The sequence below is a fragment of the Hyaena hyaena genome, unplaced genomic scaffold (genome assembly GCF_003009895.1).
Source record: "Hyaena hyaena isolate Hyena2069 unplaced genomic scaffold, ASM300989v1 scaffold_464, whole genome shotgun sequence".
NCBI classification, from domain to species: domain Eukaryota; kingdom Metazoa; phylum Chordata; class Mammalia; order Carnivora; family Hyaenidae; genus Hyaena; species Hyaena hyaena.
In genome coordinates, this window is record NW_024081096.1 from 157,152 (window position 1) to 170,595 (window position 13,444).

The following is a 13,444-nucleotide window of genomic DNA, read 5'->3' on the forward strand; positions in this document are numbered from 1 at the left end:
CCTGGTTAAGATGATAACCCTACTTATTACCATAGTTATGATAGATCTACTTCTGGTGGTACTCAGATCATTGAAAATCTGCCTACGTGAGAAACAACAGACAATAGAAGGAAAGGAAGAAGAAAAAAAAAATCTATTTCCCACCCTGCAGAAAGTCTGATCAATGCTAAATTAAATAGTAGTGAAAGAATATGTATAAAATTTTCATCAAATACATGCAGCAGCAATTTTTATTGTTTTTTTGCTTTGGGAAACCCAAAAATAAGGGTTCTACCTTTACTTTTCTTTCCTATACTTCTTTTTAAGGATTTTCTTTCCTCTTGATATGTTACTTGTTGATTTATAAAAGATGCACATGAACATGATAATAATTATAAAAGTATAAACTGAAAAATTAAAATCTATCATCCCAGAATGCCTGAGTGGCTTAGTTGGTTGAGCGTCCAACTCTTGATTTTGGCTCAGGTCATGATCCCCAGGTCATGGGATCAAGCTCCATGCTAAACGCAGAACCTGCTTAACATTCTCTCTCGCCTTCTGCCCCCTCCCCCAGTCTTGCTCTCTCATTTCTTCTCTTAAAAAAAAAAAATCTATCTTTTCTTCCCAACCCAGGCCCACTACCCCAAATGATATCATATGAACTCATCAATTTACTAAATAGGATAAACTTAATTAGGCAAAATAGGAGAATAGCTTTTTTATTCTTCTATTGCCTTCAAACATGTTTGGTCTGCCCCTCTCAGTGTTAATTTAGGCTAATTCCTAAAAAAGTCAACAACTGGCCTACAATCACACCTTTCATATGCAAACCAACCAATCCATAGCAGGTACCCCAACCACCTCCTTTATCCAACTGTCAAACTTAAGGCCACTATCCCCCTGCCCTACTCATCCCAGGGCCAGGTGCCAAACAACTAGGGACAACCCCATGCCCGGAGCTCTTCAAAATTATTCATACTAGGAGTGATATCAGCAAGATAGCCAAATAAGACAACCTCACTAGTATCTACCCCACCTCAACAATTTGGCATCTGTACAATGTCTTTAGCTCCCAAAAGTGCCTTTGTGGGAGCTGTGGGATTTAACACCACATGCCAAGGGACCAGGGAGGAGTCTTGCCACATCCCACACCCACCCCTATGCTATGAGTAACAGGCATACAGTCCTTGGCTCCAGCTGTGGACCCCAAAGTAGACCATGAACCAGTTCCAGCCTCTCTTGGCAGTGGTCTGGGAGGCCCTGGAGAACACTGTCTTGGACAATGACTCACAATTGAGAAATCTTCGTGGAACGCAGGTTGACAGCAGAGATGTTGCAGTTTGGATCACTGGAGGAAAAATCCAAGTTTGGATACATTAGAAAACATAAAAGGAATAGTTTGACTTTATCAACCCTCCCCTCCCCCAAGACATCACAGGTGATTTTTCTGCATGGGGTGGGGTAATAAAATGAGAACGTGTGGGTAAATCCCTGGCTCCCCCAGCTATGCAGGATGCTGCCAATGAGACCCATTTCTCTCTCACACCAACCCAAGTTAAATTATGAGCTACATGACTCAGGGGTAGGGAGTGACTGGGAAAGAGGTAGATGGGACTCTTGAGGGCATTAAAGATAAACAGATACTCCTAACCATGTCACAGATTATATCAAGAAGCTCACCCACAAACCCGAAGGACCCCTTGCCCTCAGATTTTCCCATATGGCATCCCCAGCACTCCATATACTTCACACACACATGTGCATGTGTGCGCGCGTGCACACACACACACACACACACACACCCCTGTGGTCAGCTCTCCATGTGTGCTCAAAATAGTAATGAGAGTTAATTTTGATAGACTCAGATAAACTTAGATATGAAAGAGGAGACATTACAATTTATACCACAGAAATAGGGGGGATCTTAACAGACTACTAGAAACAATTATATACCAACATATTGGATAATCTACAAAAAAAATGGATAGCTTCCTAGAAACATACAACCTACCAAAACTGAATCATGAAGAAATAGAAAATCTGAACAGACTAATACCAAGGAGATATCAATAATCAAAAGCTGCCCAGCAAAGAAAAATGCAAGACCAGATGGTTTTGCTGGTGATATTCTACCAAACATTTAAAGCATTTACACCAGTCCTTCTCAAACTCTTCCAAAAAAATTCAAGGGCAGAAAACATTTCCAAACTCATTTTATGAGGCCAGGAATACCAAAGCCAGATAAGGACAGTACAAGAAAAGAAAACTTCAAGCCAATAATCCTGATGAACATAAATGCAAAAAATTCTCAACAAAGTATCAGAAAACTAAATTCAACATCATATTAAAAGGATCATACAGTATAATCAAGTAGGATGTATTCCTGGGATGCAAGGATGGTTCAAAATATGCAAATTAGTAAATGTTGAAACATCACATGAATAGAATGAAAGAGAAAACAGATGATCATCTCAATGGATGTGGAAAAAACATTTGCCAAAATTCAACATTCATTTATGATAAAAACTCTTGACAAATTGGGTATAGAGAAAAATGACCTCAACATAATAAAGGCCATATATTACAAGACCTCAACTACTGTCATACACAACAGTGAAATGTTGAAAGCTTTTCCTCTAAGATCAGGAACAAGACTATTGTGTCCACTCTCATGGCTCCTAATCAATATGATACTGGAAGTCCTAGCCAGAGCAATTAGACAAGAAAAAGAAATAAAAGGCATCCAAACCACAAAGGAAGAAGTAAAATTATATCTATTTGTAGATTATATGATCTTATATATAGAAAATCCTGAAGACTCCAGCAAAAAACTGTTAGAGCTAATAAACAAACTCAGTAAAGCTGCAGGATACACAATCAATATACAGAAATTAGTTGTGTTACTATATACTTACAATTAAATACCTGAAAAAGAAATAAAGAAATCAATCTCATTCACAATAGCATCAAAAACAATAAAATACTTAGGAATGAATTTAACCAAGCAGGTGAAAGATCTGCTCACTGAAAACTATAAGACTGATAGAGAAATTAATAAAGACACAAATAAATAGAAAAATATCTTATATTCATGGATCAGAAGAATTAATATTATCAAAGTGTCCATATTCCCCAAAGCCATCTCTAGATTTAATACAATCCCTATCAAAAGTTCAATGATATTTTTTATAGAAATAGAACAAAGTATTTTAAAATTTGTATGGCACCACAAAAGACCCCAAATAATCAAAACAATCCTGAGAAAAAGGAGCAAAGCTGGAAGCATCCTGCTTTCTCATTTCAAAGTACATCACAAAGCTATAATAATTAAAACAATATGGTACTGGTATAAAAATGAACATATAAATCAGTTAACTACAATAGATCCTCACATATATCGTCAACTATGATTTGGCAAGGGAGCCTCAATGGCAAAAGGATATTCTCTTTAATAAATGACATTGGGAAAACTGGTTAATCATATGCAAAAGAATGAAATTGAACCTCTACCTTACATCATGCACAAAAATTAACTTGAAATGGATTAAAGACTTAAACATAACACCTGAAACTATAAAACTCCTAGGAAAAAAACTGGGAAAAATTTCCTTGACACATCTTGGCAATGACTTTTTGGATATGACTGCAAAAGTACAAGTAACAAAAGCGAAAATAAACAAGTGCAACTAGATAAAACTTAAAAGCTTATCACAGCAAAAGAAATAATCAGCAAAATGAAAGGCAACCTATGGAATGTTAAAGAAATATTTGTAAGCCATATATCTGTTAAGGGGTTATTATCCAAAGTATATAAGGGACTCATACAACTCAATAGCCAAAAAGCAAACAGTCCTATAAAAATGGGCAGAGGGCCTGAATAGGGACTTTTCCAAAGAACACACAAATGGCCAATATATACATGAAAAGATGCTTAATATCACTAATCATCAGAGAAATAAGATATCCACAATGAGATACCACCTCACACTCATACCTACCTGTTAGAATGGCTATTATAAGAAAAAAAAAAAAAAGCAAGAAATTAAGGATGTGGAGAAAAGCGAACTCTTGTGCACTGTTGGTGGGAATGTAAACTGGTACAGCCAATGTGGACCAGTATGGAGGTTCCTCAAAATAGTAAAAATAGAACTACCACATGATCTAGTAATCCCACTTCTGGGTATATACCCAAAGGAAATGAAATCAGGATCTTGAGGAGATATCTGCACTCTTATGTTCATTGCAGTATTATTCACAATAACCAGAATACGCAAATAACCTAAGTGTCCATCAACAGATGAATGGATTAAGATGTGGTATATATACACAATGGATTATTATCTAGCCATGAGGAAGAAGGAAATCCTGTCACTCGTGACAATGATGAACCTTGAAGACACTGTGCTAAGTGAAATAACTCAAGACAGAGAAAGATAAATATGATATGATCTCACTCACATGTACAATCTAAAAACATCAAACTTAAAGAAATAGAGAGCAGAATGGTGGTTACCAGGTATCCTGAGGATTTGGGGAAGGGGATGATGTCAGTCAAGACATACAAACTTCTAGTTATAAGGTGAATAAGTTCTGGGGATCTAGCGTACAGCATGATGACTGTAGTTAACGATATTGTATTTTATACTTGCAATTTGCTAAGAAAGTAGATCTTAAATGTTCCTACCACAAATAAAAAATGCAATTATGTAAGGTTTTAGAAGTTTTAAATAACTCAAATTTGGTAATCATTTCAAAAATATGGAAGTGTATCAAATCATCACATTTTTCCTTAAACTCACACAATGTTATATGTCAAACATATCTTCATAAAGTTGAAAAATAGGGGCACCTGGGTGACTCAGTGGATTAAGCATACAACTCTTGTTTTTGGCTCAGGTCATGATCTTGCAGTTTGTGGGTTCAAGCCCTGCATCGGGCTCTGCACTGACAGCACAGAATTTGCTTGGGATTCTGTCTCCCTCTCTCTCTGCATCTCCACTGCTCACTCGCTCTCTCACTCTCTCTCTCGCTCTCTCTCAAAAATAAATACATAAACAATGAAACTTTTTTAAAAGTTGAAGATTTAAAAAAATTATTAAAGCTAGCAAGTTCTAAAGCTCTCATTCCTCACCCTTTCCTTCCCACAGAAAACACAATGAATCTCAAGCCACATTTTAACCCTTCCCTCAGCCTGCTGATGGACACTGTGCTTCTCTGTGTGCCCTGCATGGTGTGGCAGGGCCCCTCTTCTTGGGGGTTGTAAGTACAACAAACTGTCTTTTCAATGGCAATCATCTCCTGATCTGTTTGCCTTACTATATTTGAATAATAATAAAACCTACATTCTAAAAGAATGTCTCATCAGATTTGTCTTCTTCATATTTTAACCAATATCCCAAATAGATCTCATAGCTGTCCTGCCACTTTTATTAGAAAAGTCTTGTTTTTGGATTTTGGAATGTTACTCTAGTTTGAACAAAAATTTTTACCTCTCATCCATTTTAAAGTTTTTCCCCTTTCTCCAGGTCAGGCCTGGTCCAGCTCAAGGCAACCGTGGAGAAAGGCAGAATGGTCTCGCTCCTTCTCTTCTCTTCCTGCTGCTGGATCATCCAGGAGCAGGGGAAGGAATAGGAGGCATTAGCAAAAGGAGCAAAGGAATTCTTGTCTAGACCATATTGGTGGTGGTTCTTTGGGCAACAGTAATTGCCCATATCCTCTGTTGTGGCAGATGCTCATCGGGAGAATTAATAAACAAAAATCATACACAGAACTATAAATACCTCCAAACTATACTATTTCCTGACTTAATTCACCTTCCAGCTGACCTCTTGTCACCACCCCTCCCCAACACTGCTTTTGGCATTATACCCTGTAGCCTCTTTCTTCTGATGTCTCCCCCACCATGGCAGGTAGCTCCTCAAGATACCTGGAGCCTGGCTATCTGCCCAGCATCCACATGACCCACAATAACTCAGGCACTTTTATCCTCTGAATGATAGAAGTGTAGTTTGCTCCCACTGCTGCCCTCTGCTGCTACAGGAAACTTCAGCCAGCATCTCTGGGTCTTCAAAATTCTCAATTAAGAAATGAGCACCCATCTCTGAAGTCATCTATACCCTCAAACTCCAGAAAATATAGATAAGCTCTCCTAAGAATTCTCTCCCCAAACTGTTCCAGTGCCATAGAGCTGATCCCATCAGAGATGAGAAACTAGTCAAAGATGGCTCTATGCTTGATTATGGGAGAGGAAATTCCCATGAGTCATCACAGACATCTGTACCCCCATAAGTAGCCTTCTCTTATGTAGGCTGCTGGGGTAACGATTACTGTACCCATCTCGCTACCTCTTGGCAAACTGTTGCAAATGACAATGTCTCTAAAACCCCTCTTTAGAATGTGGGGATACTTACCCATTTTCCTCTGCTTTGAGAGTTTAACCAAAACTCTGAGCCAATAAGAAAATTCTCATTGCACATCCTGTTATAACAGAAATGAGTGACCCACTTTGGAAGCAATCATAAAAACTGTAATATTTAAGGACTAAAAAGTGAAGCCACCGTCCAGTCATAAAGATCCAGATGTGTGCTTGCAGTGAGTTTTCCTAGTCCCAGAAACTAGGTGAGATTGGGATGGGTAGGAGGGTGAAAGAAAGGAAAGGGGCCAATCAGAAAGGTGAGGAAGTAAAGAATAAAACTCAAAAAGAGGGTGGGGGGAGACCCTTTCACCTCAATGAAAGAACTGAGCCAAACCTGATTCAACTCAAGCTGTCACTCATGTTATCATCCAAGAAGCATTCACCACTCATCATTAAGGAATATCCACTTTGCAGTAATGCTTATCAACCTCTGGAGACCTTAATACTTTGTGGGGTGGCAAAACTGTCTAGAAATGCCCTATAAACCAGAATGGGACTGGAACCTGCTTCAGTTTATAGTCATAGTTGGACTATGAATGACATAAACCTTCTTAACTTCTAATTGTCTTCCTTTTACTATTTTGACAATGGAAGAGAAAATACACTTTCATAATATTAAGATGCTCTGTGTTCTTAATCACACAAATTGTAGACAGTAATAATATTCTTCTAAAGATATTACTTACAGAGCTTCTGTCTTCCTCTCCATTGTGGACTATTGCTTTCTAAGCCTCTTTGCAACTGCCATCCTGTAATTGCTTTACATTGAACTTCTGGCTTCTACCATTCCTGGATTCTGTAGCTTCCTCTTAAGTTTTCTTTTCTATTTTTCTTTCTTTCTTTCTTTTTTTTTTTTTTTTTACTTGTCAATATCCTTGAATAATCATTTCAGATTGAAGAAAATGTCTTTCTTTTACAAGCACTGGAAATGTCTTTAGTTTTCCTTCAAACCAGAATGATAATTTGGCTCATAATAAAGGTTAGATACAAATTCTTTTCCCTCAAAAGGTTGATAGTATTGCTTGTATCATTCAGTACCTATCATTGTTGGAGAGACATCTACTAACAATTAAATGCTTATTCATTTGAGGTAAACTGTTCTTTTATTCTCTCTGGTCACATTTGAGATGTTTCTCCTTTTCCTCAGAATTTTCAGGCTGCACAAGATACTTTCATCTGTTTATCCATTGAACAAATTTTTACTGAACAAGTGATACAAGAATGCAAGTGATAAAACTATGAACAAAACAGATTAAAATGCTGTTTTCTTATTTTGTTTTTGTTTTGTTTGTTTTTCTGGACTTGGGCCTCTGTAAGCCCTGCTGAGTTCATCTGAAAAGTAGGGTCTTAAAATTCACAGAAACCGGTTATTATTTTTTTTTTATTTTATTTAAGGTAATAAGAATTAAAGGAAAAGTTGGGGCACCTGGGTGGCTTAGTCGGTTAAGCGTCCGACTTTCGCTTAGGTCATGATCTCGCGGTTCGTGGGTTTGAGCCCCGCGTCGGGCTCTGTGCTGACTGCCAGCTCGGAGCCTGGAGCCTGTTTCAGTCTGTGACTCCCTCCCTCTCTGACCCTCCCCTGCTCACGCTGCCTCTCTCTCTCTCTCTCTCTCCTAGAAATAAATAAAACATTAAAAAAAATTTAAAAAAAAAAAGAATTAAAGGAAAAGTTATTTCCTATTTTCCATTTCTTCTTCTCTTTTTCTTTTCAGCTCTCAATTCTGATGACCTCATTTTATCTTTTAGATTATTGACTTGATCTTTTACCCCACCAATTTGGTAATTCAGCTAGTCATACATTTTTTTTAAATTTTGCCTTTCTTTTTTTTATTTCTGTGTATTCTTTCTTCAACTCTGCTATCTCCTTTTATGGCAGCCTTATTTTGTTTGATGGGTGTGATATTTTCTTAAGTATCTCTGTGGATAGTATTTTGAATTTTTAAAATTCTCTTCTGTTCCCTGGATTATGTTTTCTCTGGAATCAATTATTGTTTCAACTTTGATCTTCCATTTCACATTTTTTGCTTTCTTCTTGTGTCTGATGAACTGTTATCTATTCACATTTATCAATGATGGATGATATAAGTTTACACAAGGATCTGAGACAGGTTTTTTTCTCTTATTGTGTAGGCCCAATTTTCCAGTTGTCTCTCCCTTGAAAACTGACAGTAGAGAGGTGGACAGAATTGTGTTTCCAGGTAGCCAATATGGGTGATTAGCCAAAAACTCTTCCAAATATCAAATTATGAAGGACTTTTTAGTATATTTCACCCCTGAAAAACTTTCTCCTCTACCTCTCCTCACTTTCCCTTCCTCATCTTCACTTCATTTTGTTTTGGTTTAGCAGTCTAGAGTTATCTTAAATTCTGTGCTACTTTTTTCTCAGACATGAGTAATCTCTCTGCCAGAGCCTCATGCAAGCCTCTTGCTGGATAAAAGCAGTTATTAACTTAGGCCTGAGGGGTAACTTAGCCCCAATTTAGGGTGTGGAAAAATAGTACTAGCAATTAGGACCCAATATATAATTTGCAGGCCTTGATCCAAAATAAAAATGCAAGATCCCTTGTTTTAAAATTATTAAAAATTTCACGACAATGACAGAGCATTAAACCAAGTAGAGGCTACTTCTAAGCATGTGGCACTATGCCACTATACAGATTACCTATGCCTATGAAGATGGCTCTGACTCACCATTGGGCATTTCTCTAAATTCTACCAATAAACACCCTTAAACTCCCCGTCATTACCATTGTTCTGTTTTTCTACTGTTCTTTTTTCCATCAATTCAACACTTTTTGCTTTCTATTGAACAGGAATTCATCAAATCTGATATGCTGATGGTATTTTCCTGGTTTTATTCTCTTTTGGTTTATTCTCTTGTAAAGTATATATATTTTTTAATTATTTTGGAATTTTGAGGAAAAGAGGAAGTAGATGTCCATTTAAAACAAAACCTAGTTAGGGCGCCTGGATGGCTCAGTTGGTTGAGCATCCAACTTCAGCTCAGGTCATGATCTCACAGTCCATGAGTTCAGGCCTCACATGGAACTTGCTGCTCTCAGTGCAGAGCCCAGAGCCTCTGTTCCTCTCTCTCTCCATCCCTCCTCTGCTTGCGCCCTCTCTCTTACAAATAAATAAACATTACAAAAAATAACTACAAGACACTTGTTGGCATGAGCACTGGGTGTTATACATAGGGGATGTATCACTGGAATCTACTCTTGAAAACACTATTGCACCGTATGCTAACTAACTTGGATGTAAATTAAAAATAAATAAATAAGAAAATAAATACGCAAATAAATGATTACAAAACAAAAGCTGGTTTCTTGTGACAACAAATTATCAGAAATATATGGGTGGTAAGCTAATTTTAAAACCATCCAGTCTTCTATAATTTATTAACCTACTAGTGGCAGAGCTTAAGTATTAATCAGTAGACTGAAGTTTAGAGAAACTAAAATAATACATTTCTGGGGGCCCTTGTGCATTTCTCCTTTAAAAATTTCTGCCTGGGTGCCTCAGTTGGTTAAGCATCCAACTTTGGCTCATGTCATGATCTTGAGATTTATTAGTTCAAGCCCCGCATCAGGCTCTGTGCTAATAGCTCAGAGCCTGAAGCCTGCTTCAGATTCTGTGTCTCCCTCTCTCTCAGTCCCTCCTCTGCTCGCTCACTCACTCACTCTCTCTCTCTCTCTCTCAAATAAACATTAAAAAAAATTTAAAAATTTTTAAAAATTCACATTATTTCCTATATGAATTCATTTTTTTTTAATGTTTTATTTATTGCTAGGAGAGAGAGAGAGAGAGACAGTGTGAGCAGGGGAGGGTCAGAGAGAGAGGGAGTCATAGACTGAAACAGGCTCCAGGCTCTGAGCTGGCAGTCAGCACAGAGCCCGACGCGGGGCTCGAACCCACGAACCGCGAGATCATGACCTAAGCGAAAGTCGGACGCTTAACCGACTAAGCCACCCAGGCGCCCCATGAATTCATTTTTAAAATAACCTTTTATATAAATTTAATTGTCAGTCTTCAAAGTTGGTGGGAGTTTCCCATTACACAAAGGAACATCACTTTACCAGAAAAGTCAACTATTTAAAATCCAGTTTTTTTCAGTCAAAAGATGTGGTTTATATACAGAGAGATGAATGGACACTATAAATCTGAGGGATGAAGAGGAATTCTCTGATTTTAGCTTATTATTTTTTGCCTTCTATATGCCTGTCTTCATTAACTCCACCCCTATCAAAACACAGAAGGTTTAACTGATACTTTATTATCTGGTAAAGTCCTTGAGTAGGAAGAGACTTTCACTTGCCTCTCTAAAACCTACTACAATTTTATTCAAATGACTTATCAGAAAATGTTCAGTCATAAAGCTTCCTTTTACATAAATATAGTTTCTTCTGTGTATTTTCTTTTGTGTGTCTAACTATTTCTAGTCCTATATTCCATCAGTTAGGAAGAAGTGCACTCTACTAATGATGCATCATGTGACCTATTTCAAGTCACTTATGACCACTATTTCATGACTTGTGAAACAAATTTTCTTGTTTTCATGAAAATTTTCTTGCAACTTACAGAAATGAAAATAGACCAGGAAAGTGAGACATAATAATATCTTATTTTTTCTAGAAATAATACAAGTCAATACACGATTTTCAATGGACAGAACAAGAGTTTTAAACACAACCCACATGTTTTGATCCAACAAATCCAATTCTGGAAATCTACCTAAAAAATAATCTGAGAAGCAAATTATATGCTAAAGATGTGAATTTCCAGGGTTTTTTTCCCATAATACCAAAAAGTAGTATATCCTAATTGTCTAAGTATGGCATCCCTCTAAAACAGAGCCTGGGATACAGACTCAGGCAGGTAGCTTATTTGAAAGGTGACTCTAGGAAACAATAAAGGAGATGGAAGATTAAAAGAGAGAAGGGGAAAAAAGCAACAGATGGTCTATTTTGAGCTGGTTACATCTGTAGGTATCTGGGGTCTGGTACTGCTGGGAACCCTCTGAAGAACCTGATTTTGTGCATTTCAAAGTTGGAAGACAGAGCCCCAAACACACAGGGTTTTGTCTCTTGCCCAAATTATATCTGAGCCTTTAGTAGGCCATTCCAACATTTTATCAAGATATTGTTTCCAAGTGAGATGGTATATCATAGTACTCATGGGTCTTGTGGTCATGAGCCCATAGTCATACATCCTTTGCCCCCAAAACAGGTCACTTGGTTCAAGGCAAGGTTACAAAGGATCCATGTCAGTAAGTCAAGTATAGTAAATCATGAGACACTCATAAGAGCAGAGGCATGGTGGGAAGGGAAAGTAAACCCATATTCTGCTATAAAAAAGCTTGGGCTAGACAAATGAATGATGAACCTGAGTCTGAACTAAAATAAAGGCCCACATAGAGAAGTGCTGAAGCACTGAGGTGCCAAACATATGAATAAAGAAAGGCTTCTTGGACCTACGAAACCAGACCAGCCCATTGCTGAGCACAGCTAAATGGGTGGCTAACTCCATGTGGAGCAGAAGATCGCATCCCAGCCTAGCCCAAATTCCTACCCCAGGGGTTAATAAGAAATAATCAATCTTTTTTGCTTTGAGCCACTAAATTTTGGGATGACTTACTAGTTGTAGGAAGCCAGTAGCTTCTGTTTTCATGCTCTTGGAATGCCACCGCTTAGAAGCCAGCTACCATGTAAAGAGTCTGACTACCCTGAGACCATTATGCTACGAGGAAGCCCAAGCTAATAAGTAGAGCGGCTTTATGGAGGAGATCCAAATTCCCTAGCCAATGGCTCTAGCTCAATTAGAATCAAGTAATGAAAAAAAGTAAGCCAGCAAGCAAGCAAGAGAATAAAAAGAATCAAGTAATGCAGAAGAACTACCTATGCAATCCACAGAATCATGAGAAATTTTAAAACAAAACAACACAAAAGAACCATTGTTGTTTTAAACCCCTAAGTTTTTGGTATGGTTTGTTACATTGCAGTAGATCATTGAAACATAAGGCTACTCTATTCTCGAGCCCATTGCACAAGCGTTGACATAGGTTGGCTAACATCCACCAGATGCATTTGTCCATTCTATTGTCAAGTGACTCCTCTGCTATGGATGCTTCCAAGCAGATACTGTTAAAAGCACAAAGATTTTTGTGCCCACACTCATAGTTTCGTCTGCCTTACACTTTTCCTAGATCTGTACTTCGGTGTTCCAATCTTATTCTATTCAGGCCCCTGACCAACAAGCTAAGACATTTGCCAACGCTCAGACCATTTCTGTCATACAAAAATAACAGAAGTATACTGCTGAAAGCTCTGACCACTGGGAGGATTTCATCTCATTGCTGCCTTAGAGGGTATACTCCAAGGAGGGACCATAGTCCCAGCACCCCATTTTCAAATATCACCAACATATTGAGCCAACCCATCCATGAACCAGGCTGGATGGTTTTCTCCTGTTTTTGGTTGGTCATAGAGAATTCCCCAAGAAGCTATGGGGTGCACTGAAGGAAAGGTATGGGTACAAGAGAATTAGGTAACATGGAAGGCAGGGCTAGTTAGCATTATAACTTTATGCCCTCTGATTAGTTCCTAGATGTACTATATTATCACATAATGTTGCAGCTTACTTTCCAACATTATGATTTGGGGGCTCCAACTCATAACAGAGTGCCTGATTGGCAATTTTAATCACATAGTTATTTGAACCCCCATTGTCAGGCATTCAATTTCTGCTATAGGAGCATTCTAAAAAAAAATTTTTTTTTAATGTTTATTGTATTTCTGAGGGAGACAGAGAGAGAGAAAGAGAAAAACAGCATGAGTGGGGGAAGGGAAGAGAGAGAGGGAGACACAGAATCTTTTTTAAAAATTTTTTTAACATTTATTTATTTTTGAGAGACAGAGAAAGACAGAGCTTGAGTGGGGGAAGGGCAGAGAGAGAGGGAGACACAGAATCCAAAGCAGGCTCCAGGCTCTGAGCTGTCAGCACAGAGCCCGATGCTAGGCTCAAACTCAGAGACCACAAGATCATGACCTG

General features: G+C 38.0%; 1 long non-coding RNA gene across 1 annotated transcript in view; it reads right to left on the minus strand.

Moving 5' to 3' along the window:
* The window catches only part of LOC120246307, a 90,898-nt gene that overhangs the window by 27,427 nt on the left and 50,027 nt on the right, over nucleotides 1–13,444 (minus strand). Inside the window, exon 3 of the long non-coding RNA XR_005532010.1 lies at nucleotides 1,271–1,327. This is a non-coding gene — a long non-coding RNA (uncharacterized LOC120246307). The remainder of the gene's footprint in view (nucleotides 1–1,270; nucleotides 1,328–13,444) is intronic.